The 27,927-nt window shown below is 45.3% G+C and overlaps 4 long non-coding RNA genes across 5 annotated transcripts; all 4 read left to right on the top strand.

Annotated features, from left to right (window-relative positions):
* Positions 1 to 330: 330 nt before the first annotated feature.
* Positions 331 to 5,339, top strand: LOC140694144 (uncharacterized). The gene is made up of 3 exons (XR_012069897.1): positions 331 to 503; positions 4,877 to 4,947; positions 5,156 to 5,339. It is a non-coding gene; the product is annotated as an uncharacterized lncRNA (long non-coding RNA).
* Positions 5,340 to 5,620: 281 nt separating this feature from the next.
* On the top strand, positions 5,621 to 10,637 carry LOC140694145 (uncharacterized). Its single transcript, XR_012069898.1, has 3 exons — positions 5,621 to 5,801; positions 10,175 to 10,245; positions 10,454 to 10,637. It is a non-coding gene; the product is annotated as an uncharacterized lncRNA (long non-coding RNA).
* A 292-nt stretch (positions 10,638 to 10,929) lies between these two features.
* LOC140694137 (uncharacterized) lies at positions 10,930 to 16,109 on the top strand. Of its 2 annotated transcripts, XR_012069890.1 has the most exons (4): positions 10,930 to 11,099; positions 15,473 to 15,543; positions 15,752 to 15,842; positions 15,925 to 16,109. It is a non-coding gene; the product is annotated as an uncharacterized lncRNA (long non-coding RNA). The 2 variants fall into 2 exon arrangements; XR_012069889.1 differs by having other exon boundaries at positions 15,752 to 15,925.
* A 5,405-nt stretch (positions 16,110 to 21,514) lies between these two features.
* Positions 21,515 to 26,521, top strand: LOC140694134 (uncharacterized). The gene is made up of 3 exons (XR_012069885.1): positions 21,515 to 21,695; positions 26,069 to 26,139; positions 26,348 to 26,521. It is a non-coding gene; the product is annotated as an uncharacterized lncRNA (long non-coding RNA).
* The last annotated feature ends 1,406 nt before the right edge of the window (positions 26,522 to 27,927 follow it).

Raw genomic sequence — 27,927 nt, 5'->3', positions numbered from 1 at the left:
CTGTCTCCACGCCAGTATTCTCCATTGTAGCAGAACATCTCTCATCCATGTGTTCGCATCTCTCCTCAATCCGTGCAGCCAGCTTATCGGCCAGCTTCTCTTCGTGTCTCCCCTAAAGTCGACTTCACCAGGACTGGGCAAGTCTGAAAGTACCTCGGAGCCTGACCAGTAAGCTGATGACAGGCAGATCTTCCACTGTCTGCCCTTTCAGGTTCTGGAAACTGACCTGTGACCTCAGGTCTTTGGGCAGCAGCAGTATCTCGAACTTACACAGCTTCCCGGACCAAACACCTAAGCCAAGCTCCACAGAGGGCGGCAGCCCCTCCATCACACTGATCCACCCACAGAACTCTGCCCGGTTACCTAGGATCCAACAGCCACAACAAGCCTCGCGGTAAACACCAACATTCCACCTGGAATCCAACCGCTAACTGCCATCCCCAATGGCTGCTGCATCTTGTCAGTGTTGGGGGAGGGGCTGCATCCGACGAGAGGTTCCTAAGGTAAATGTGATTCTACCCACTAGCGTCCCATGGGCCTTTCTTCTTCCCTCTTTCCTTTTGTTCAGAGCTCTATGCACCGTACCAATGGAGGGAAGTGTGTCCCTTTTCAGTTGATGGTTTCACACGTCTTTAAACTTTCTAACAGTTCACAGTACACAGGGACCCACTAAAGGAGACTTATGTTCCTATAATATCCGTACACCCGGAATACATATGCGTCGCCTGATTTCTGCTGAAACACCCACACTCTCAGGACATGGATCCATTGGATTCATGGGGGCTGAAATTCCAAGAAATGAAACCAACCCCAATGTGCACTTTGCTGTCGGTCTCTTTTGCACTTAGTACACTTTGGCAGAGCTACTTGCCTTTGTTATAGGCTTCTTACATTTCTTCTCTACGTAGCCTAGAATATGGCATTCCTTCATCCTGTTGGAAGACATACAAGTCTACATCACGGACTAGGAAACCATTTGATTCCAAATCGGCATTAGTGTTAGGTCACGATATGCTCTTATGAATCAAAATTTACGAATATGAATGCACGCTTCTGATTTCCGAATACAAGTGTGCTGAGTACATGCAAGCCACGATACTGGGTCGATGCCTTCTGAATGACCCTTGACCTCACCTTGAGTATTTTCTTTTGAATAATCATGGTTCCCTTTGTATATGTCAGCCAACCATACCATTTTGGTGCTTGTTTGTTGGTTTGATTCTTTGTTGGTCTTCTTCTCGCTTGTTTTGCAAACACGTCAGGCCATGCATCTCTCCTTTCGCTTCAAACAGAGTCAAATAAGCTGATTCACTTAAGAGAGTGCTTCCAATCACCTATGATTTCCTGCTTCCCTCTCCCATCTTTAGGATTTTGATGTCCTCCTTAAGTTCTTCTTCTTTCTTCTCTGCCACACATGCTCTTCTTGCATTTCCAATAATGGTTTCTTCTTTCCATTCCATCTTGCTGCTTTTCTATTCAGGGGAGTTTTCTCAACCTTTCTTTTAGAAAAACTTTTGAACTGCTGAATTCTTTTAAGATTTGCCGGTCTGTAGAATTCTCTAGCTCTGCCGTTATTTGAAATGGTGTTCATGTGGCATAGGCTACCCTAGGTGGCAGCATTTGGCCATTCAGGATATGGTCTGTGTCCTGGCACTCCTCCCTGTCCTGCAATATTGCTGCCGAGATATCAGCTGAAACCCCTCTGGAGGTTTCCTTGTGACTATGTTGTTTCCTCCAGGTGCATTTTAAATCACTCGGATATTCGTGAACTTTGTTGATTTGAATCATACAGCTGCTGGTAGGTCTATTGGGATTCCACCTCCTTCGGATGCTGTGTAATTCCTGAATTCGCATAGATGATTCTTTCTTGGCTTTCAGCAAGTTTCAGTCTGATTTTTCTACAGATAAATTTTCAGACACTTTTTGTTTCTTTATCTCTTGCTTTTCCATCTGGGACTCATGATTTCTATTCTTTCATGCCCTGTCTTAACCCAGGGTTCAACTGCAATGTTTTCATTTGTTTGCACTTGCTTTCCTATGTCTGCTTCTGACCGAGGTTTTTCTCTTCCCCTGTCTTCAACAGTCATTCACGCGTCCCTCTGCATTATCTAGTCTGCTAAGGACTGAATTTTAGCCCTGATATTATCACAACCATTGAGTTTCCTGATATTTTTGGCTCGTGTTGAGACTTTCTCTTCCCCTTTTCTGGTATTCTGCCTTTTGTGATTCTGAGACACTGGTGTTCTTCAGTGTTTTCCTGACCTTCATTTTCAACACTTGTTCTGGATAGCGTTTTGCAGACTAGTTGTTTGAAAGCTTATCTTTTGCGCCTTCAATATCTTTGGAACTGAAAATGGTACTTCCTGTTTCTTTTACTGTTCTTCTTCATCTCTACTGGTCAGGTAATATCAGGTATCTAATGTAGACTTCTAGGGCTTTGTTAATTGAAAATTTTAGACTCTTGTCTCTACGCAATTCCATGGGATTTCTGTGAGGACAATTTCTCCTAGACATTGATGCCATAACCTGTACCTGTGTGTGTTGTTTGGTATATCTCCAATTGCTGGTGTTGCATTAGTTGTGATGAACAACCCATACTACTTCGATTAGCATAACTTCGTTTTGATTATACTTATCTCACACTTCTGAAAGTGCACAGGACACTTCCTCTTGTGGAAATGAAGCTTCTAAAAGTTCTCAGCTCTGCATTCTTCTCTATGTCATTTTGGAGTGTTTCCAAAACAGCAAACTGAGAGTGCTCTTCTGCTTTTTATTGCCACGGGAATGTCCCAATGAAATCAGTTCTTTCCAGAGCTTCTCTGTCTACAGAAACACCAGTGGAAGCATATCTATGGATGTCACATATCAGGGCCTGCTGGAATGATCCCGCAGACCTTCCTTGTTGTCCTAGGTGCCGTACCGTGCCGGTGCCATCCAAAATGTAGCATCCGCCTTTGGGAGATAGTGCTGAAGGGAATGCTTCCTCTTCTCACGCTGTGGACTTGGACCACTCTCCCTTGTCCTCTCATCCTTGTGGCACGGGTGCACGAAGGCAACCACAGAGTTGTTGCGCATCCTGTGACTCAAACCAAACCATAATCCCAGCCCAGGTTATGAATGTAGCATATCCTAAGGCTTTTCATTCTGATTTCAAATTCAAGGCCCCCTGGATCCCTCAGACCAGATGCACGATATCTCTGATTCAGCCCCACACGTGCTCTAATGGCAAAATTCCCAATTGGTCCCTGGTCCTGCAGATGTACTGGGTGTGGCCATGGGACATATCGGTAATCGCAACCGCGCGACCAGTGTGGTTGATTTATTATTGGTACACAGTTCGGTTTGCTCTCTTGATTCGACCCACCACATCCCACAGCGCACTCCAGATCCCTGAGACTCGGCGTGTGCCATCATCCGTAGCTCTATGCCTCACTGACCATTGCCTCTGCTACCTCAAATTTGGCAGCTGGGATCTTGGTCTCAGAATTAACTGTGGGGATATTTTGCGCTGGTTTCTTTGAGTTCTCTCAGCCAAGCATCTGCTGTGCACTCTTGTAAATCTCAGCACATCACCTTCAAACCCATGTCTCCTGTCCGCTTGAGAGTGTACGTCCAAGTTAAACAGAGTTTCACCCTTGTTGCTCCATCACCAGGGGTCCGAACCTGCACTGGTTTCCATTCCCTGCTTTGCATTCTCCTGCTTCCTGGTGTCCTGAGGCCTCATCCTGTCTTTGGGAGTAACAGACCTCTCTTCGGCCAGTGTCCTATGCTAAGGGCTGGGTGAGTGGATGTTTCCATTGCTCTGTACATGGGAGCGAGTGAGTGCAGGTTGCACTTCTTCTCTGCCAACTGGGCATCGATGAATCAACACTATCCAGATACATTTCACAGAAATGTGATATTTGCTTAGCTCTTTGTTTCTATACAGCCGTGGTGGGAGGGATTGTCCGAAGACAACTATTTTGACATTGTGTTGATATCCCATTTGCAGTCTTTAAGAAGTTTAACAGAACTCATTTACATGTTTTGGGAGTTATACGAAAATGGAGTTATTTTTTGAAACACACTAAATCGACCTAGAAGCCAGACTTGTCAATTTTGGTAACATTGTGTCAGCTCTACGGAAAAGCTAGACAGATAGAATGCAAACTAGCAGTCCAAACTGTTCAAGGGGTCATGTCAGCTCTTTAAGGTTGAAGCCTCCGAAACCAACAGGAACCATGAAATAACTTTCGGAAACATGGAATAACCCCCAACCTTGGATACACTTGTGCATGTGGTGCCCTTTATCCCAATGACACCTACTGGCCAATGTTGGCATTTCAAGGGGTAACATCCCTCTCTAGGAAAATACAAGAGGAAACAAACCAAATATATACATTTAGGTTTGAATCCAAAAGCACCTAGAGGCATTCTAGCTAGGAGAATCCTGCTGCAGTTATGCTAGTCTATTGAGAACCAGGTGTTTTTCTATCAGTGTTGAGAACGCTTAATCATCCGACCCTGTAGTTTAAAGCTATTTAACGCAACCAAGTCTGCACCCCCATGATATAGTGCCCCCGGGGGCTTGACTCAAGTGAAAGACGATCCACATAAGCTGTGTCTTTAATGTCATTGGCGACTTTTACAGTTCAGTTCACTTTCTGACTTGTACTATTTACCTTCACTGTCTTGAAAAACTGAAGCCTAATACAGATTCATGTTCAGTCAAAGATTCCCCTCACTTACCACAGTCCCTTCACCCCAGGGAAGACATAAACACAACACTTGCTGAATCTAGCGGAAGGACATCGTTTCTAGGTGTGAGCTAAGTATTCAAGTTTATCTATTTCAGCCGAGACTATTTGACCTTTAAGGTGTTCACTGTTGTTCACAGAGAGTGAAGCTGGAGGAACTCTGATTCTAGGAGGGGCTTGCTCTTCTCGTAATGGCTTCATTGCAGCTCAGGTACTGATCCTTCAAAATGGATGCCTGAGTGGAGGGGAGGGAAGGGCAAGTGCTCACTAGCTAGGCCCAAACCTGGGAAAAGGCTTACCTGGGCTTGTTGAATTTTGGTCTGAATGGCTTGGGAATGCCCCTTGGGGCGTGTGGATTCTCACGACCTCTTCCAAGAACAGGAGCGTTTTGATCATCTCTGCCATTTCTTCTCCTTCAGACGTCAGGGACCTTGGACCCGTTATTGGAGAAGAGAATTGAGGAACTTCCTCAAGTCCACGTTGGCACTCCGTATGTTTCTGCCTGTATCAGTGAGGTTCAATATGTCTCATGAATGTCTTTTGAGCCTGGTATCCTCTACAGCTGTCTCCACGCCAGTATTCTCCATTGTAGCAGAACATCTCTCATCCATGTGTTCGCATCTCTCCTCAATCCGTGCAGCCAGCTTATCGGCCAGCTTCTCTTCGTGTCTCCCCTAAAGTCGACTTCACCAGGACTGGGCAAGTCTGAAAGTACCTCGGAGCCTGACCAGTAAGCTGATGACAGGCAGATCTTCCACTGTCTGCCCTTTCAGGTTCTGGAAACTGACCTGTGACCTCAGGTCTTTGGGCAGCAGCAGTATCTCGAACTTACACAGCTTCCCGGACCAAACACCTAAGCCAAGCTCCACAGAGGGCGGCAGCCCCTCCATCACACTGATCCACCCACAGAACTCTGCCCGGTTACCTAGGATCCAACAGCCACAACAAGCCTCGCGGTAAACACCAACATTCCACCTGGAATCCAACCGCTAACTGCCATCCCCAATGGCTGCTGCATCTTGTCAGTGTTGGGGGAGGGGCTGCATCCGACGAGAGGTTCCTAAGGTAAATGTGATTCTACCCACTAGCGTCCCATGGGCCTTTCTTCTTCCCTCTTTCCTTTTGTTCAGAGCTCTATGCACCGTACCAATGGAGGGAAGTGTGTCCCTTTTCAGTTGATGGTTTCACACGTCTTTAAACTTTCTAACAGTTCACAGTACACAGGGACCCACTAAAGGAGACTTATGTTCCTATAATATCCGTACACCCGGAATACATATGCGTCGCCTGATTTCTGCTGAAACACCCACACTCTCAGGACATGGATCCATTGGATTCATGGGGGCTGAAATTCCAAGAAATGAAACCAACCCCAATGTGCACTTTGCTGTCGGTCTCTTTTGCACTTAGTACACTTTGGCAGAGCTACTTGCCTTTGTTATAGGCTTCTTACATTTCTTCTCTACGTAGCCTAGAATATGGCATTCCTTCATCCTGTTGGAAGACATACAAGTCTACATCACGGACTAGGAAACCATTTGATTCCAAATCGGCATTAGTGTTAGGTCACGATATGCTCTTATGAATCAAAATTTACGAATATGAATGCACGCTTCTGATTTCCGAATACAAGTGTGCTGAGTACATGCAAGCCACGATACTGGGTCGATGCCTTCTGAATGACCCTTGACCTCACCTTGAGTATTTTCTTTTGAATAATCATGGTTCCCTTTGTATATGTCAGCCAACCATACCATTTTGGTGCTTGTTTGTTGGTTTGATTCTTTGTTGGTCTTCTTCTCGCTTGTTTTGCAAACACGTCAGGCCATGCATCTCTCCTTTCGCTTCAAACAGAGTCAAATAAGCTGATTCACTTAAGAGAGTGCTTCCAATCACCTATGATTTCCTGCTTCCCTCTCCCATCTTTAGGATTTTGATGTCCTCCTTAAGTTCTTCTTCTTTCTTCTCTGCCACACATGCTCTTCTTGCATTTCCAATAATGGTTTCTTCTTTCCATTCCATCTTGCTGCTTTTCTATTCAGGGGAGTTTTCTCAACCTTTCTTTTAGAAAAACTTTTGAACTGCTGAATTCTTTTAAGATTTGCCGGTCTGTAGAATTCTCTAGCTCTGCCGTTATTTGAAATGGTGTTCATGTGGCATAGGCTACCCTAGGTGGCAGCATTTGGCCATTCAGGATATGGTCTGTGTCCTGGCACTCCTCCCTGTCCTGCAATATTGCTGCCGAGATATCAGCTGAAACCCCTCTGGAGGTTTCCTTGTGACTATGTTGTTTCCTCCAGGTGCATTTTAAATCACTCGGATATTCGTGAACTTTGTTGATTTGAATCATACAGCTGCTGGTAGGTCTATTGGGATTCCACCTCCTTCGGATGCTGTGTAATTCCTGAATTCGCATAGATGATTCTTTCTTGGCTTTCAGCAAGTTTCAGTCTGATTTTTCTACAGATAAATTTTCAGACACTTTTTGTTTCTTTATCTCTTGCTTTTCCATCTGGGACTCATGATTTCTATTCTTTCATGCCCTGTCTTAACCCAGGGTTCAACTGCAATGTTTTCATTTGTTTGCACTTGCTTTCCTATGTCTGCTTCTGACCGAGGTTTTTCTCTTCCCCTGTCTTCAACAGTCATTCACGCGTCCCTCTGCATTATCTAGTCTGCTAAGGACTGAATTTTAGCCCTGATATTATCACAACCATTGAGTTTCCTGATATTTTTGGCTCGTGTTGAGACTTTCTCTTCCCCTTTTCTGGTATTCTGCCTTTTGTGATTCTGAGACACTGGTGTTCTTCAGTGTTTTCCTGACCTTCATTTTCAACACTTGTTCTGGATAGCGTTTTGCAGACTAGTTGTTTGAAAGCTTATCTTTTGCGCCTTCAATATCTTTGGAACTGAAAATGGTACTTCCTGTTTCTTTTACTGTTCTTCTTCATCTCTACTGGTCAGGTAATATCAGGTATCTAATGTAGACTTCTAGGGCTTTGTTAATTGAAAATTTTAGACTCTTGTCTCTACGCAATTCCATGGGATTTCTGTGAGGACAATTTCTCCTAGACATTGATGCCATAACCTGTACCTGTGTGTGTTGTTTGGTATATCTCCAATTGCTGGTGTTGCATTAGTTGTGATGAACAACCCATACTACTTCGATTAGCATAACTTCGTTTCGATTATACTTATCTCACACTTCTGAAAGTGCACAGGACACTTCCTCTTGTGGAAATGAAGCTTCTAAAAGTTCTCAGCTCTGCATTCTTCTCTATGTCATTTTGGAGTGTTTCCAAAACAGCAAACTGAGAGTGCTCTTCTGCTTTTTATTGCCACGGGAATGTCCCAATGAAATCAGTTCTTTCCAGAGCTTCTCTGTCTACAGAAACACCAGTGGAAGCATATCTATGGATGTCACATATCAGGGCCTGCTGGAATGATCCCGCAGACCTTCCTTGTTGTCCTAGGTGCCGTACCGTGCCGGTGCCATCCAAAATGTAGCATCCGCCTTTGGGAGATAGTGCTGAAGGGAATGCTTCCTCTTCTCACGCTGTGGACTTGGACCACTCTCCCTTGTCCTCTCATCCTTGTGGCACGGGTGCACGAAGGCAACCACAGAGTTGTTGCGCATCCTGTGACTCAAACCAAACCATAATCCCAGCCCAGGTTATGAATGTAGCATATCCTAAGGCTTTTCATTCTGATTTCAAATTCAAGGCCCCCTGGATCCCTCAGACCAGATGCACGATATCTCTGATTCAGCCCCACACGTGCTCTATTGGCAAAATTCCCAATTGGTCCCTGGTCCTGCAGATGTACTGGGTGTGGCCATGGGACATATCGGTAATCGCAACCGCGCGACCAGTGTGGTTGATTTATTATTGGTACACAGTTCGGTTTGCTCTCTTGATTCGACCCACCACATCCCACAGCGCACTCCAGATCCCTGAGACTCGGCGTGTGCCATCATCCGTAGCTCTATGCCTCACTGACCATTGCCTCTGCTACCTCAAATTTGGCAGCTGGGATCTTGGTCTCAGAATTAACTGTGGGGATATTTTGCGCTGGTTTCTTTGAGTTCTCTCAGCCAAGCATCTGCTGTGCACTCTTGTAAATCTCAGCACATCACCTTCAAACCCATGTCTCCTGTCCGCTTGAGAGTGTACGTCCAAGTTAAACAGAGTTTCACCCTTGTTGCTCCATCACCAGGGGTCCGAACCTGCACTGGTTTCCATTCCCTGCTTTGCATTCTCCTGCTTCCTGGTGTCCTGAGGCCTCATCCTGTCTTTGGGAGTAACAGACCTCTCTTCGGCCAGTGTCCTATGCTAAGGGCTGGGTGAGTGGATGTTTCCATTGCTCTGTACATGGGAGCGAGTGAGTGCAGGTTGCACTTCTTCTCTGCCAACTGGGCATCGATGAATCAACACTATCCAGATACATTTCACAGAAATGTGATATTTGCTTAGCTCTTTGTTTCTATACAGCCGTGGTGGGAGGGATTGTCCGAAGACAACTATTTTGACATTGTGTTGATATCCCATTTGCAGTCTTTAAGAAGTTTAACAGAACTCATTTACATGTTTTGGGAGTTATACGAAAATGGAGTTATTTTTTGAAACACACTAAATCGACCTAGAAGCCAGACTTGTCAATTTTGGTAACATTGTGTCAGCTCTACGGAAAAGCTAGACAGATAGAATGCAAACTAGCAGTCCAAACTGTTCAAGGGGTCATGTCAGCTCTTTAAGGTTGAAGCCTCCGAAACCAACAGGAACCATGAAATAACTTTCGGAAACATGGAATAACCCCCAACCTTGGATACACTTGTGCATGTGGTGCCCTTTATCCCAATGACACCTACTGGCCAATGTTGGCATTTCAAGGGGTAACATCCCTCTCTAGGAAAATACAAGAGGAAACAAACCAAATATATACATTTAGGTTTGAATCCAAAAGCACCTAGAGGCATTCTAGCTAGGAGAATCCTGCTGCAGTTATGCTAGTCTATTGAGAACCAGGTGTTTTTCTATCAGTGTTGAGAACGCTTAATCATCCGACCCTGTAGTTTAAAGCTATTTAACGCAACCAAGTCTGCACCCCCATGATATAGTGCCCCCGGGGGCTTGACTCAAGTGAAAGACGATCCACATAAGCTGTGTCTTTAATGTCATTGGCGACTTTTACAGTTCAGTTCACTTTCTGACTTGTACTATTTACCTTCACTGTCTTGAAAAACTGAAGCCTAATACAGATTCATGTTCAGTCAAAGATTCCCCTCACTTACCACAGTCCCTTCACCCCAGGGAAGACATAAACACAACACTTGCTGAATCTAGCGGAAGGACATCGTTTCTAGGTGTGAGCTAAGTATTCAAGTTTATCTATTTCAGCCGAGACTATTTGACCTTTAAGGTGTTCACTGTTGTTCACAGAGAGTGAAGCTGGAGGAACTCTGATTCTAGGAGGGGCTTGCTCTTCTCGTAATGGCTTCATTGCAGCTCAGGTACTGATCCTTCAAAATGGATGCCTGAGTGGAGGGGAGGGAAGGGCAAGTGCTCACTAGCTAGGCCCAAACCTGGGAAAAGGCTTACCTGGGCTTGTTGAATTTTGGTCTGAATGGCTTGGGAATGCCCCTTGGGGCGTGTGGATTCTCACGACCTCTTCCAAGAACAGGAGCGTTTTGATCATCTCTGCCATTTCTTCTCCTTCAGACGTCAGGGACCTTGGACCCGTTATTGGAGAAGAGAATTGAGGAACTTCCTCAAGTCCACGTTGGCACTCCGTATGTTTCTGCCTGTATCAGTGAGGTTCAATATGTCTCATGAATGTCTTTTGAGCCTGGTATCCTCTACAGCTGTCTCCACGCCAGTATTCTCCATTGTAGCAGAACATCTCTCATCCATGTGTTCGCATCTCTCCTCAATCCGTGCAGCCAGCTTATCGGCCAGCTTCTCTTCGTGTCTCCCCTAAAGTCGACTTCACCAGGACTGGGCAAGTCTGAAAGTACCTCGGAGCCTGACCAGTAAGCTGATGACAGGCAGATCTTCCACTGTCTGCCCTTTCAGGTTCTGGAAACTGACCTGTGACCTCAGGTCTTTGGGCAGCAGCAGTATCTCGAACTTACACAGCTTCCCGGACCAAACACCTAAGCCAAGCTCCACAGAGGGCGGCAGCCCCTCCATCACACTGATCCACCCACAGAACTCTGCCCGGTTACCTAGGATCCAACAGCCACAACAAGCCTCGCGGTAAACACCAACATTCCACCTGGAATCCAACCGCTAACTGCCATCCCCAATGGCTGCTGCATCTTGTCAGTGTTGGGGGAGGGGCTGCATCCGACGAGAGGTTCCTAAGGTAAATGTGATTCTACCCACTAGCGTCCCATGGGCCTTTCTTCTTCCCTCTTTCCTTTTGTTCAGAGCTCTATGCACCGTACCAATGGAGGGAAGTGTGTCCCTTTTCAGTTGATGGTTTCACACGTCTTTAAACTTTCTAACAGTTCACAGTACACAGGGACCCACTAAAGGAGACTTATGTTCCTATAATATCCGTACACCCGGAATGCATATGCGTCGCCTGATTTCTGCTGAAACACCCACACTCTCAGGACATGGATCCATTGGATTCATGGGGGCTGAAATTCCAAGAAATGAAACCAACCCCAATGTGCACTTTGCTGTCGGTCTCTTTTGCACTTAGTACACTTTGGCAGAGCTACTTGCCTTTGTTATAGGCTTCTTACATTTCTTCTCTACGTAGCCTAGAATATGGCATTCCTTCATCCTGTTGGAAGACATACAAGTCTACATCACGGACTAGGAAACCATTTGATTCCAAATCGGCATTAGTGTTAGGTCACGATATGCTCTTATGAATCAAAATTTACGAATATGAATGCACGCTTCTGATTTCCGAATACAAGTGTGCTGAGTACATGCAAGCCACGATACTGGGTCGATGCGTTCTGAATGACCCTTGACCTCACCTTGAGTATTTTCTTTTGAATAATCATGGTTCCCTTTGTATATGTCAGCCAACCATACCATTTTGGTGCTTGTTTGTTGGTTTGATTCTTTGTTGGTCTTCTTCTCGCTTGTTTTGCAAACACGTCAGGCCATGCATCTCTCCTTTCGCTTCAAACAGAGTCAAATAAGCTGATTCACTTAAGAGAGTGCTTCCAATCACCTATGATTTCCTGCTTCCCTCTCCCATCTTTAGGGTTTTGATGTCCTCCTTAAGTTCTTCTTCTTTCTTCTCTGCCACACATGCTCTTCTTGCATTTCCAATAATGGTTTCTTCTTTCCATTCCATCTTGCTGCTTTTCTATTCAGGGGAGTTTTCTCAACCTTTCTTTTAGAAAAACTTTTGAACTGCTGAATTCTTTTAAGATTTGCCGGTCTGTAGAATTCTCTAGCTCTGCCGTTATTTGAAATGGTGTTCATGTGGCATAGGCTACCCTAGGTGGCAGCATTTGGCCATTCAGGATATGGTCTGTGTCCTGGCACTCCTCCCTGTCCTGCAATATTGCTGCCGAGATATCAGCTGAAACCCCTCTGGAGGTTTCCTTGTGACTATGTTGTTTCCTCCAGGTGCATTTTAAATCACTCGGATATTCGTGAACTTTGTTGATTTGAATCATACAGCTGCTGGTAGGTCTATTGGGATTCCACCTCCTTCGGATGCTGTGTAATTCCTGAATTCGCATAGATGATTCTTTCTTGGCTTTCAGCAAGTTTCAGTCTGATTTTTCTACAGATAAATTTTCAGACACTTTTTGTTTCTTTATCTCTTGCTTTTCCATCTGGGACTCATGATTTCTATTCTTTCATGCCCTGTCTTAACCCAGGGTTCAACTGCAATGTTTTCATTTGTTTGCACTTGCTTTCCTATGTCTGCTTCTGACCGAGGTTTTTCTCTTCCCCTGTCTTCAACAGTCATTCACGCGTCCCTCTGCATTATCTAGTCTGCTAAGGACTGAATTTTAGCCCTGATATTATCACAACCATTGAGTTTCCTGATATTTTTGGCTCGTGTTGAGACTTTCTCTTCCCCTTTTCTGGTATTCTGCCTTTTGTGATTCTGAGACACTGGTGTTCTTCAGTGTTTTCCTGACCTTCATTTTCAACACTTGTTCTGGATAGCGTTTTGCAGACTAGTTGTTTGAAAGCTTATCTTTTGCGCCTTCAATATCTTTGGAACTGAAAATGGTACTTCCTGTTTCTTTTACTGTTCTTCTTCATCTCTACTGGTCAGGTAATATCAGGTATCTAATGTAGACTTCTAGGGCTTTGTTAATTGAAAATTTTAGACTCTTGTCTCTACGCAATTCCATGGGATTTCTGTGAGGACAATTTCTCCTAGACATTGATGCCATAACCTGTACCTGTGTGTGTTGTTTGGTATATCTCCAATTGCTGGTGTTGCATTAGTTGTGATGAACAACCCATACTACTTCGATTAGCATAACTTCGTTTCGATTATACTTATCTCACACTTCTGAAAGTGCACAGGACACTTCCTCTTGTGGAAATGAAGCTTCTAAAAGTTCTCAGCTCTGCATTCTTCTCTATGTCATTTTGGAGTGTTTCCAAAACAGCAAACTGAGAGTGCTCTTCTGCTTTTTATTGCCACGGGAATGTCCCAATGAAATCAGTTCTTTCCAGAGCTTCTCTGTCTACAGAAACACCAGTGGAAGCATATCTATGGATGTCACATATCAGGGCCTGCTGGAATGATCCCGCAGACCTTCCTTGTTGTCCTAGGTGCCGTACCGTGCCGGTGCCATCCAAAATGTAGCATCCGCCTTTGGGAGATAGTGCTGAAGGGAATGCTTCCTCTTCTCACGCTGTGGACTTGGACCACTCTCCCTTGTCCTCTCATCCTTGTGGCACGGGTGCACGAAGGCAACCACAGAGTTGTTGCGCATCCTGTGACTCAAACCAAACCATAATCCCAGCCCAGGTTATGAATGTAGCATATCCTAAGGCTTTTCATTCTGATTTCAAATTCAAGGCCCCCTGGATCCCTCAGACCAGATGCACGATATCTCTGATTCAGCCCCACACGTGCTCTATTGGCAAAATTCCCAATTGGTCCCTGGTCCTGCAGATGTACTGGGTGTGGCCATGGGACATATCGGTAATCGCAACCGCGCGACCAGTGTGGTTGATTTATTATTGGTACACAGTTCGGTTTGCTCTCTTGATTCGACCCACCACATCCCACAGCGCACTCCAGATCCCTGAGACTCGGCGTGTGCCATCATCCGTAGCTCTATGCCTCACTGACCATTGCCTCTGCTACCTCAAATTTGGCAGCTGGGATCTTGGTCTCAGAATTAACTGTGGGGATATTTTGCGCTGGTTTCTTTGAGTTCTCTCAGCCAAGCATCTGCTGTGCACTCTTGTAAATCTCAGCACATCACCTTCAAACCCATGTCTCCTGTCCGCTTGAGAGTGTGCGTCCAAGTTAAACAGAGTTTCACCCTTGTTGCTCCATCACCAGGGGTCCGAACCTGCACTGGTTTCCATTCCCTGCTTTGCATTCTCCTGCTTCCAGGTGTCCTGAGGCCTCATCCTGTCTTTGGGAGTAACAGACCTCTCTTCGGCCAGTGTCCTATGCTAAGGGCTGGGTGAGTGGATGTTTCCATTGCTCTGTACATGGGAGCGAGTGAGTGCAGGTTGCACTTCTTCTCTGCCAACTGGGCATCGATGAATCAACACTATCCAGATACATTTCACAGAAATGTGATATTTGCTTAGCTCTTTGTTTCTATACAGCCGTGGTGGGAGGGATTGTCCGAAGACAACTATTTTGACATTGTGTTGATATCCCATTTGCAGTCTTTAAGAAGTTTAACAGAACTCATTTACATGTTTTGGGAGTTATACGAAAATGGAGTTATTTTTTGAAACACACTAAATCGACCTAGAAGCCAGACTTGTCAATTTTGGTAACATTGTGTCAGCTCTACGGAAAAGCTAGACAGATAGAATGCAAACTAGCAGTCCAAACTGTTCAAGGGGTCATGTCAGCTCTTTAAGGTTGAAGCCTCCGAAACCAACAGGAACCATGAAATAACTTTCGGAAACATGGAATAACCCCCAACCTTGGATACACTTGTGCATGTGGTGCCCTTTATCCCAATGACACCTACTGGCCAATGTTGGCATTTCAAGGGGTAACATCCCTCTCTAGGAAAATACAAGAGGAAACAAACCAAATATATACATTTAGGTTTGAATCCAAAAGCACCTAGAGGCATTCTAGCTAGGAGAATCCTGCTGCAGTTATGCTAGTCTATTGAGAACCAGGTGTTTTTCTATCAGTGTTGAGAACGCTTAATCATCCGACCCTGTAGTTTAAAGCCATTTAACGCAACCAAGTCTGCACCCCCATGATATAGTGCCCCCGGGGGCTTGACTCAAGTGAAAGACGATCCACATAAGCTGTGTCTTTAATGTCATTGGCGACTTTTACAGTTCAGTTCACTTTCTGACTTGTACTATTTACCTTCACTGTCTTGAAAAACTGAAGCCTAATACAGATTCATGTTCAGTCAAAGATTCCCCTCACTTACCACAGTCCCTTCACCCCAGGGAAGACATAAACACAACACTTGCTGAATCTAGCGGAAGGACATCGTTTCTAGGTGTGAGCTAAGTATTCAAGTTTATCTATTTCAGCCGAGACTATTTGACCTTTAAGGTGTTCACTGTTGTTCACAGAGAGTGAAGCTGGAGGAACTCTGATTCTAGGAGGGGCTTGCTCTTCTCGTAATGGCTTCATTGCAGCTCAGGTACTGATCCTTCAAAATGGATGCCTGAGTGGAGGGGAGGGAAGGGCAAGTGCTCACTAGCTAGGCCCAAACCTGGGAAAAGGCTTACCTGGGCTTGTTGAATTTTGGTCTGAATGGCTTGGGAATGCCCCTTGGGGCGTGTGGATTCTCACGACCTCTTCCAAGAACAGGAGCGTTTTGATCATCTCTGCCATTTCTTCTCCTTCAGACGTCAGGGACCTTGGACCCGTTATTGGAGAAGAGAATTGAGGAACTTCCTCAAGTCCACGTTGGCACTCCGTATGTTTCTGCCTGTATCAGTGAGGTTCAATATGTCTCATGAATGTCTTTTGAGCCTGGTATCCTCTACAGCTGTCTCCACGCCAGTATTCTCCATTGTAGCAGAACATCTCTCATCCATGTGTTCGCATCTCTCCTCAATCCGTGCAGCCAGCTTATCGGCCAGCTTCTCTTCGTGTCTCCCCTAAAGTCGACTTCACCAGGACTGGGCAAGTCTGAAAGTACCTCGGAGCCTGACCAGTAAGCTGATGACAGGCAGATCTTCCACTGTCTGCCCTTTCAGGTTCTGGAAACTGACCTGTGACCTCAGGTCTTTGGGCAGCAGCAGTATCTCGAACTTACACAGCTTCCCGGACCAAACACCTAAGCCAAGCTCCACAGAGGGCGGCAGCCCCTCCATCACACTGATCCACCCACAGAACTCTGCCCGGTTACCTAGGATCCAACAGCCACAACAAGCCTCGCGGTAAACACCAACATTCCACCTGGAATCCAACCGCTAACTGCCATCCCCAATGGCTGCTGCATCTTGTCAGTGTTGGGGGAGGGGCTGCATCCGACGAGAGGTTCCTAAGGTAAATGTGATTCTACCCACTAGCGTCCCATGGGCCTTTCTTCTTCCCTCTTTCCTTTTGTTCAGAGCTCTATGCACCGTACCAATGGAGGGAAGTGTGTCCCTTTTCAGTTGATGGTTTCACACGTCTTTAAACTTTCTAACAGTTCACAGTACACAGGGACCCACTAAAGGAGACTTATGTTCCTATAATATCCGTACACCCGGAATGCATATGCGTCGCCTGATTTCTGCTGAAACACCCACACTCTCAGGACATGGATCCATTGGATTCATGGGGGCTGAAATTCCAAGAAATGAAACCAACCCCAATGTGCACTTTGCTGTCGGTCTCTTTTGCACTTAGTACACTTTGGCAGAGCTACTTGCCTTTGTTATAGGCTTCTTACATTTCTTCTCTACGTAGCCTAGAATATGGCATTCCTTCATCCTGTTGGAAGACATACAAGTCTACATCACGGACTAGGAAACCATTTGATTCCAAATCGGCATTAGTGTTAGGTCACGATATGCTCTTATGAATCAAAATTTACGAATATGAATGCACGCTTCTGATTTCCGAATACAAGTGTGCTGAGTACATGCAAGCCACGATACTGGGTCGATGCGTTCTGAATGACCCTTGACCTCACCTTGAGTATTTTCTTTTGAATAATCATGGTTCCCTTTGTATATGTCAGCCAACCATACCATTTTGGTGCTTGTTTGTTGGTTTGATTCTTTGTTGGTCTTCTTCTCGCTTGTTTTGCAAACACGTCAGGCCATGCATCTCTCCTTTCGCTTCAAACAGAGTCAAATAAGCTGATTCACTTAAGAGAGTGCTTCCAATCACCTATGATTTCCTGCTTCCCTCTCCCATCTTTAGGGTTTTGATGTCCTCCTTAAGTTCTTCTTCTTTCTTCTCTGCCACACATGCTCTTCTTGCATTTCCAATAATGGTTTCTTCTTTCCATTCCATCTTGCTGCTTTTCTATTCAGGGGAGTTTTCTCAACCTTTCTTTTAGAAAAACTTTTGAACTGCTGAATTCTTTTAAGATTTGCCGGTCTGTAGAATTCTCTAGCTCTGCCGTTATTTGAAATGGTGTTCATGTGGCATAGGCTACCCTAGGTGGCAGCATTTGGCCATTCAGGATATGGTCTGTGTCCTGGCACTCCTCCCTGTCCTGCAATATTGCTGCCGAGATATCAGCTGAAACCCCTCTGGAGGTTTCCTTGTGACTATGTTGTTTCCTCCAGGTGCATTTTAAATCACTCGGATATTCGTGAACTTTGTTGATTTGAATCATACAGCTGCTGGTAGGTCTATTGGGATTCCACCTCCTTCGGATGCTGTGTAATTCCTGAATTCGCATAGATGATTCTTTCTTGGCTTTCAGCAAGTTTCAGTCTGATTTTTCTACAGATAAATTTTCAGACACTTTTTGTTTCTTTATCTCTTGCTTTTCCATCTGGGACTCATGATTTCTATTCTTTCATGCCCTGTCTTAACCCAGGGTTCAACTGCAATGTTTTCATTTGTTTGCACTTGCTTTCCTATGTCTGCTTCTGACCGAGGTTTTTCTCTTCCCCTGTCTTCAACAGTCATTCACGCGTCCCTCTGCATTATCTAGTCTGCTAAGGACTGAATTTTAGCCCTGATATTATCACAACCATTGAGTTTCCTGATATTTTTGGCTCGTGTTGAGACTTTCTCTTCCCCTTTTCTGGTATTCTGCCTTTTGTGATTCTGAGACACTGGTGTTCTTCAGTGTTTTCCTGACCTTCATTTTCAACACTTGTTCTGGATAGCGTTTTGCAGACTAGTTGTTTGAAAGCTTATCTTTTGCGCCTTCAATATCTTTGGAACTGAAAATGGTACTTCCTGTTTCTTTTACTGTTCTTCTTCATCTCTACTGGTCAGGTAATATCAGGTATCTAATGTAGACTTCTAGGGCTTTGTTAATTGAAAATTTTAGACTCTTGTCTCTACGCAATTCCATGGGATTTCTGTGAGGACAATTTCTCCTAGACATTGATGCCATAACCTGTACCTGTGTGTGTTGTTTGGTATATCTCCAATTGCTGGTGTTGCATTAGTTGTGATGAACAACCCATACTACTTCGATTAGCATAACTTCGTTTCGATTATACTTATCTCACACTTCTGAAAGTGCACAGGACACTTCCTCTTGTGGAAATGAAGCTTCTAAAAGTTCTCAGCTCTGCATTCTTCTCTATGTCATTTTGGAGTGTTTCCAAAACAGCAAACTGAGAGTGCTCTTCTGCTTTTTATTGCCACGGGAATGTCCCAATGAAATCAGTTCTTTCCAGAGCTTCTCTGTCTACAGAAACACCAGTGGAAGCATATCTATGGATGTCACATATCAGGGCCTGCTGGAATGATCCCGCAGACCTTCCTTGTTGTCCTAGGTGCCGTACCGTGCCGGTGCCATCCAAAATGTAGCATCCGCCTTTGGGAGATAGTGCTGAAGGGAATGCTTCCTCTTCTCACGCTGTGGACTTGGACCACTCTCCCTTGTCCTCTCATCCTTGTGGCACGGGTGCACGAAGGCAACCACAGAGTTGTTGCGCATCCTGTGACTCAAACCAAACCATAATCCCAGCCCAGGTTATGAATGTAGCATATCCTAAGGCTTTTCATTCTGATTTCAAATTCAAGGCCCCCTGGATCCCTCAGACCAGATGCACGATATCTCTGATTCAGCCCCACACGTGCTCTATTGGCAAAATTCCCAATTGGTCCCTGGTCCTGCAGATGTACTGGGTGTGGCCATGGGACATATCGGTAATCGCAACCGCGCGACCAGTGTGGTTGATTTATTATTGGTACACAGTTCGGTTTGCTCTCTTGATTCGACCCACCACATCCCACAGCGCACTCCAGATCCCTGAGACTCGGCGTGTGCCATCATCCGTAGCTCTATGCCTCACTGACCATTGCCTCTGCTACCTCAAATTTGGCAGCTGGGATCTTGGTCTCAGAATTAACTGTGGGGATATTTTGCGCTGGTTTCTTTGAGTTCTCTCAGCCAAGCATCTGCTGTGCACTCTTGTAAATCTCAGCACATCACCTTCAAACCCATGTCTCCTGTCCGCTTGAGAGTGTGCGTCCAAGTTAAACAGAGTTTCACCCTTGTTGCTCCATCACCAGGGGTCCGAACCTGCACTGGTTTCCATTCCCTGCTTTGCATTCTCCTGCTTCCAGGTGTCCTGAGGCCTCATCCTGTCTTTGGGAGTAACAGACCTCTCTTCGGCCAGTGTCCTATGCTAAGGGCTGGGTGAGTGGATGTTTCCATTGCTCTGTACATGGGAGCGAGTGAGTGCAGGTTGCACTTCTTCTCTGCCAACTGGGCATCGATGAATCAACACTATCCAGATACATTTCACAGAAATGTGATATTTGCTTAGCTCTTTGTTTCTATACAGCCGTGGTGGGAGGGATTGTCCGAAGACAACTATTTTGACATTGTGTTGATATCCCATTTGCAGTCTTTAAGAAGTTTAACAGAACTCATTTACATGTTTTGGGAGTTATACGAAAATGGAGTTATTTTTTGAAACACACTAAATCGACCTAGAAGCCAGACTTGTCAATTTTGGTAACATTGTGTCAGCTCTACGGAAAAGCTAGACAGATAGAATGCAAACTAGCAGTCCAAACTGTTCAAGGGGTCATGTCAGCTCTTTAAGGTTGAAGCCTCCGAAACCAACAGGAACCATGAAATAACTTTCGGAAACATGGAATAACCCCCAACCTTGGATACACTTGTGCATGTGGTGCCCTTTATCCCAATGACACCTACTGGCCAATGTTGGCATTTCAAGGGGTAACATCCCTCTCTAGGAAAATACAAGAGGAAACAAACCAAATATATACATTTAGGTTTGAATCCAAAAGCACCTAGAGGCATTCTAGCTAGGAGAATCCTGCTGCAGTTATGCTAGTCTATTGAGAACCAGGTGTTTTTCTATCAGTGTTGAGAACGCTTAATCATCCGACCCTGTAGTTTAAAGCCATTTAACGCAACCAAGTCTGCACCCCCATGATATAGTGCCCCCGGGGGCTTGACTCAAGTGAAAGACGATCCACATAAGCTGTGTCTTTAATGTCATTGGCGACTTTTACAGTTCAGTTCACTTTCTGACTTGTACTATTTACCTTCACTGTCTTGAAAAACTGAAGCCTAATACAGATTCATGTTCAGTCAAAGATTCCCCTCACTTACCACAGTCCCTTCACCCCAGGGAAGACATAAACACAACACTTGCTTAATCTAGCGGAAGGACATCGTTTCTAGGTGTGAGCTAAGTATTCAAGTTTATCTATTTCAGCCGAGACTATTTGACCTTTAAGGTGTTCACTGTTGTTCACAGAGAGTGAAGCTGGACGAACTCTGATTCTAGGAGGGGCTTGCTCTTCTCGTAATGGCTTCATTGCAGCTCAGGTACTGATCCTTCAAAATGGATGCCTGAGTGGAGGGGAGGGAAGGGCAAGTGCTCACTAGCTAGGCCCAAACCTGGGAAAAGGCTTACCTGGGCTTGTTGAATTTTGGTCTGAATGGCTTGGGAATGCCCCTTGGGGCGTGTGGATTCTCACGACCTCTTCCAAGAACAGGAGCGTTTTGATCATCTCTGCCATTTCTTCTCCTTCAGACGTCAGGGACCTTGGACCCGTTATTGGAGAAGAGAATTGAGGAACTTCCTCAAGTCCACGTTGGCACTCCGTATGTTTCTGCCTGTATCAGTGAGGTTCAATATGTCTCATGAATGTCTTTTGAGCCTGGTATCCTCTACAGCTGTCTCCACGCCAGTATTCTCCATTGTAGCAGAACATCTCTCATCCATGTGTTCGCATCTCTCCTCAATCCGTGCAGCCAGCTTATCGGCCAGCTTCTCTTCGTGTCTCCCCTAAAGTCGACTTCACCAGGACTGGGCAAGTCTGAAAGTACCTCGGAGCCTGACCAGTAAGCTGATGACAGGCAGATCTTCCACTGTCTGCCCTTTCAGGTTCTGGAAACTGACCTGTGACCTCAGGTCTTTGGGCAGCAGCAGTATCTCGAACTTACACAGCTTCCCGGACCAAACACCTAAGCCAAGCTCCACAGAGGGCGGCAGCCCCTCCATCACACTGATCCACCCACAGAACTCTGCCCGGTTACCTAGGATCCAACAGCCACAACAAGCCTCGCGGTAAACACCAACATTCCACCTGGAATCCAACCGCTAACTGCCATCCCCAATGGCTGCTGCATCTTGTCAGTGTTGGGGGAGGGGCTGCATCCGACGAGAGGTTCCTAAGGTAAATGTGATTCTACCCACTAGCGTCCCATGGGCCTTTCTTCTTCCCTCTTTCCTTTTGTTCAGAGCTCTATGCACCGTACCAATGGAGGGAAGTGTGTCCCTTTTCAGTTGATGGTTTCACACGTCTTTAAACTTTCTAACAGTTCACAGTACACAGGGACCCACTAAAGGAGACTTATGTTCCTATAATATCCGTACACCCGGAATGCATATGCGTCGCCTGATTTCTGCTGAAACACCCACACTCTCAGGACATGGATCCATTGGATTCATGGGGGCTGAAATTCCAAGAAATGAAACCAACCCCAATGTGCACTTTGCTGTCGGTCTCTTTTGCACTTAGTACACTTTGGCAGAGCTACTTGCCTTTGTTATAGGCTTCTTACATTTCTTCTCTACGTAGCCTAGAATATGGCATTCCTTCATCCTGTTGGAAGACATACAAGTCTACATCACGGACTAGGAAACCATTTGATTCCAAATCGGCATTAGTGTTAGGTCACGATATGCTCTTATGAATCAAAATTTACGAATATGAATGCACGCTTCTGATTTCCGAATACAAGTGTGCTGAGTACATGCAAGCCACGATACTGGGTCGATGCGTTCTGAATGACCCTTGACCTCACCTTGAGTATTTTCTTTTGAATAATCATGGTTCCCTTTGTATATGTCAGCCAACCATACCATTTTGGTGCTTGTTTGTTGGTTTGATTCTTTGTTGGTCTTCTTCTCGCTTGTTTTGCAAACACGTCAGGCCATGCATCTCTCCTTTCGCTTCAAACAGAGTCAAATAAGCTGATTCACTTAAGAGAGTGCTTCCAATCACCTATGATTTCCTGCTTCCCTCTCCCATCTTTAGGGTTTTGATGTCCTCCTTAAGTTCTTCTTCTTTCTTCTCTGCCACACATGCTCTTCTTGCATTTCCAATAATGGTTTCTTCTTTCCATTCCATCTTGCTGCTTTTCTATTCAGGGGAGTTTTCTCAACCTTTCTTTTAGAAAAACTTTTGAACTGCTGAATTCTTTTAAGATTTGCCGGTCTGTAGAATTCTCTAGCTCTGCCGTTATTTGAAATGGTGTTCATGTGGCATAGGCTACCCTAGGTGGCAGCATTTGGCCATTCAGGATATGGTCTGTGTCCTGGCACTCCTCCCTGTCCTGCAATATTGCTGCCGAGATATCAGCTGAAACCCCTCTGGAGGTTTCCTTGTGACTATGTTGTTTCCTCCAGGTGCATTTTAAATCACTCGGATATTCGTGAACTTTGTTGATTTGAATCATACAGCTGCTGGTAGGTCTATTGGGATTCCACCTCCTTCGGATGCTGTGTAATTCCTGAATTCGCATAGATGATTCTTTCTTGGCTTTCAGCAAGTTTCAGTCTGATTTTTCTACAGATAAATTTTCAGACACTTTTTGTTTCTTTATCTCTTGCTTTTCCATCTGGGACTCATGATTTCTATTCTTTCATGCCCTGTCTTAACCCAGGGTTCAACTGCAATGTTTTCATTTGTTTGCACTTGCTTTCCTATGTCTGCTTCTGACCGAGGTTTTTCTCTTCCCCTGTCTTCAACAGTCATTCACGCATCCCTCTGCATTATCTAGTCTGCTAAGGACTGAATTTTAGCCCTGATATTATCACAACCATTGAGTTTCCTGATATTTTTGGCTCGTGTTGAGACTTTCTCTTCCCCTTTTCTGGTATTCTGCCTTTTGTGATTCTGAGACACTGGTGTTCTTCAGTGTTTTCCTGACCTTCATTTTCAACACTTGTTCTGGATAGCGTTTTGCAGACTAGTTGTTTGAAAGCTTATCTTTTGCGCCTTCAATATCTTTGGAACTGAAAATGGTACTTCCTGTTTCTTTTACTGTTCTTCTTCATCTCTACTGGTCAGGTAATATCAGGTATCTAATGTAGACTTCTAGGGCTTTGTTAATTGAAAATTTTAGACTCTTGTCTCTACGCAATTCCATGGGATTTCTGTGAGGACAATTTCTCCTAGACATTGATGCCATAACCTGTACCTGTGTGTGTTGTTTGGTATATCTCCAATTGCTGGTGTTGCATTAGTTGTGATGAACAACCCATACTACTTCGATTAGCATAACTTCGTTTTGATTATACTTATCTCACACTTCTGAAAGTGCACAGGACACTTCCTCTTGTGGAAATGAAGCTTCTAAAAGTTCTCAGCTCTGCATTCTTCTCTATGTCATTTTGGAGTGTTTCCAAAACAGCAAACTGAGAGTGCTCTTCTGCTTTTTATTGCCACGGGAATGTCCCAATGAAATCAGTTCTTTCCAGAGCTTCTCTGTCTACAGAAACACCAGTGGAAGCATATCTATGGATGTCACATATCAGGGCCTGCTGGAATGATCCCGCAGACCTTCCTTGTTGTCCTAGGTGCCGTACCGTGCCGGTGCCATCCAAAATGTAGCATCCGCCTTTGGGAGATAGTGCTGAAGGGAATGCTTCCTCTTCTCACGCTGTGGACTTGGACCACTCTCCCTTGTCCTCTCATCCTTGTGGCACGGGTGCACGAAGGCAACCACAGAGTTGTTGCGCATCCTGTGACTCAAACCAAACCATAATCCCAGCCCAGGTTATGAATGTAGCATATCCTAAGGCTTTTCATTCTGATTTCAAATTCAAGGCCCCCTGGATCCCTCAGACCAGATGCACGATATCTCTGATTCAGCCCCACACGTGCTCTATTGGCAAAATTCCCAATTGGTCCCTGGTCTTGCAGATGTACTGGGTGTGGCCATGGGACATATCGGTAATCGCAACCGCGCGACCAGTGTGGTTGATTTATTATTGGTACACAGTTCGGTTTGCTCTCTTGATTCGACCCACCACATCCCACAGCGCACTCCAGATCCCTGAGACTCGGCGTGTGCCATCATCCGTAGCTCTATGCCTCACTGACCATTGCCTCTGCTACCTCAAATTTGGCAGCTGGGATCTTGGTCTCAGAATTAACTGTGGGGATATTTTGCGCTGGTTTCTTTGAGTTCTCTCAGCCAAGCATCTGCTGTGCACTCTTGTAAATCTCAGCACATCACCTTCAAACCCATGTCTCCTGTCCGCTTGAGAGTGTGCGTCCAAGTTAAACAGAGTTTCACCCTTGTTGCTCCATCACCAGGGGTCCGAACCTGCACTGGTTTCCATTCCCTGCTTTGCATTCTCCTGCTTCCAGGTGTCCTGAGGCCTCATCCTGTCTTTGGGAGTAACAGACCTCTCTTCGGCCAGTGTCCTATGCTAAGGGCTGGGTGAGTGGATGTTTCCATTGCTCTGTACATGGGAGCGAGTGAGTGCAGGTTGCACTTCTTCTCTGCCAACTGGGCATCGATGAATCAACACTATCCAGATACATTTCACAGAAATGTGATATTTGCTTAGCTCTTTGTTTCTATACAGCCGTGGTGGGAGGGATTGTCCGAAGACAACTATTTTGACATTGTGTTGATATCCCATTTGCAGTCTTTAAGAAGTTTAACAGAACTCATTTACATGTTTTGGGAGTTATACGAAAATGGAGTTATTTTTTGAAACACACTAAATCGACCTAGAAGCCAGACTTGTCAATTTTGGTAACATTGTGTCAGCTCTACGGAAAAGCTAGACAGATAGAATGCAAACTAGCAGTCCAAACTGTTCAAGGGGTCATGTCAGCTCTTTAAGGTTGAAGCCTCCGAAACCAACAGGAACCATGAAATAACTTTCGGAAACATGGAATAACCCCCAACCTTGGATACACTTGTGCATGTGGTGCCCTTTATCCCAATGACACCTACTGGCCAATGTTGGCATTTCAAGGGGTAACATCCCTCTCTAGGAAAATACAAGAGGAAACAAACCAAATATATACATTTAGGTTTGAATCCAAAAGCACCTAGAGGCATTCTAGCTAGGAGAATCCTGCTGCAGTTATGCTAGTCTATTGAGAACCAGGTGATTTTCTATCAGTGTTGAGAACGCTTAATCATCCGACCCTGTAGTTTAAAGCCATTTAACGCAACCAAGTCTGCACCCCCATGATATAGTGCCCCCGGGGGCTTGACTCAAGTGAAAGACGATCCACATAAGCTGTGTCTTTAATGTCATTGGCGACTTTTACAGTTCAGTTCACTTTCTGACTTGTACTATTTACCTTCACTGTCTTGAAAAACTGAAGCCTAATACAGATTCATGTTCAGTCAAAGATTCCCCTCACTTACCACAGTCCCTTCACCCCAGGGAAGACATAAACACAACACTTGCTGAATCTAGCGGAAGGACATCGTTTCTAGGTGTGAGCTAAGTATTCAAGTTTATCTATTTCAGCCGAGACTATTTGACCTTTAAGGTGTTCACTGTTGTTCACAGAGAGTGAAGCTGGAGGAACTCTGATTCTAGGAGGGGCTTGCTCTTCTCGTAATGGCTTCATTGCAGCTCAGGTACTGATCCTTCAAAATGGATGCCTGAGTGGAGGGGAGGGAAGGGCAAGTGCTCACTAGCTAGGCCCAAACCTGGGAAAAGGCTTACCTGGGCTTGTTGAATTTTGGTCTGAATGGCTTGGGAATGCCCCTTGGGGCGTGTGGATTCTCACGACCTCTTCCAAGAACAGGAGCGTTTTGATCATCTCTGCCATTTCTTCTCCTTCAGACGTCAGGGACCTTGGACCCGTTATTGGAGAAGAGAATTGAGGAACTTCCTCAAGTCCACGTTGGCACTCCGTATGTTTCTGCCTGTATCAGTGAGGTTCAATATGTCTCATGAATGTCTTTTGAGCCTGGTATCCTCTACAGCTGTCTCCACGCCAGTATTCTCCATTGTAGCAGAACATCTCTCATCCATGTGTTCGCATCTCTCCTCAATCCGTGCAGCCAGCTTATCGGCCAGCTTCTCTTCGTGTCTCCCCTAAAGTCGACTTCACCAGGACTGGGCAAGTCTGAAAGTACCTCGGAGCCTGACCAGTAAGCTGATGACAGGCAGATCTTCCACTGTCTGCCCTTTCAGGTTCTGGAAACTGACCTGTGACCTCAGGTCTTTGGGCAGCAGCAGTATCTCGAACTTACACAGCTTCCCGGACCAAACACCTAAGCCAAGCTCCACAGAGGGCGGCAGCCCCTCCATCACACTGATCCACCCACAGAACTCTGCCCGGTTACCTAGGATCCAACAGCCACAACAAGCCTCGCGGTAAACACCAACATTCCACCTGGAATCCAACCGCTAACTGCCATCCCCAATGGCTGCTGCTTCTTGTCAGTGTTGGGGGAGGGGCTGCATCCGACGAGAGGTTCCTAAGGTAAATGTGATTCTACCCACTAGCGTCCCATGGGCCTTTCTTCTTCCCTCTTTCCTTTTGTTCAGAGCTCTATGCACCGTACCAATGGAGGGAAGTGTGTCCCTTTTCAGTTGATGGTTTCACACGTCTTTAAACTCTCTAACAGTTCACAGTACACAGGGACCCACTAAAGGAGACTTATGTTCCTATAATATCCGTACACCCGGAATGCATATGCGTCGCCTGATTTCTGCTGAAACACCCACACTCTCAGGACATGGATCCATTGGATTCATGGGGGCTGAAATTCCAAGAAATGAAACCAACCCCAATGTGCACTTTGCTGTCGGTCTCTTTTGCACTTAGTACACTTTGGCAGAGCTACTTGCCTTTGTTATAGGCTTCTTACATTTCTTCTCTACGTAGCCTAGAATATGGCATTCCTTCATCCTGTTGGAAGACATACAAGTCTACATCACGGACTAGGAAACCATTTGATTCCAAATCGGCATTAGTGTTAGGTCACGATATGCTCTTATGAATCAAAATTTACGAATATGAATGCACGCTTCTGATTTCCGAATACAAGTGTGCTGAGTACATGCAAGCCACGATACTGGGTCGATGCCTTCTGAATGACCCTTGACCTCACCTTGAGTATTTTCTTTTGAATAATCATGGTTCCCTTTGTATATGTCAGCCAACCATACCATTTTGGTGCTTGTTTGTTGGTTTGATTCTTTGTTGGTCTTCTTCTCGCTTGTTTTGCAAACACGTCAGGCCATGCATCTCTCCTTTCGCTTCAAACAGAGTCAAATAAGCTGATTCACTTAAGAGAGTGCTTCCAATCACCTATGATTTCCTGCTTCCCTCTCCCATCTTTAGGGTTTTGATGTCCTCCTTAAGTTCTTCTTCTTTCTTCTCTGCCACACATGCTCTTCTTGCATTTCCAATA

The sequence above is a fragment of the Vicugna pacos genome, unplaced genomic scaffold, assembly GCF_048564905.1.
Source record: "Vicugna pacos unplaced genomic scaffold, VicPac4 scaffold_20, whole genome shotgun sequence".
In the NCBI taxonomy this organism is placed as follows: domain Eukaryota; kingdom Metazoa; phylum Chordata; class Mammalia; order Artiodactyla; family Camelidae; genus Vicugna; species Vicugna pacos.
The sequence above is the reverse complement of the archived record's forward strand: the minus strand, read 5'-3'. Positions and strand labels throughout refer to the sequence as shown.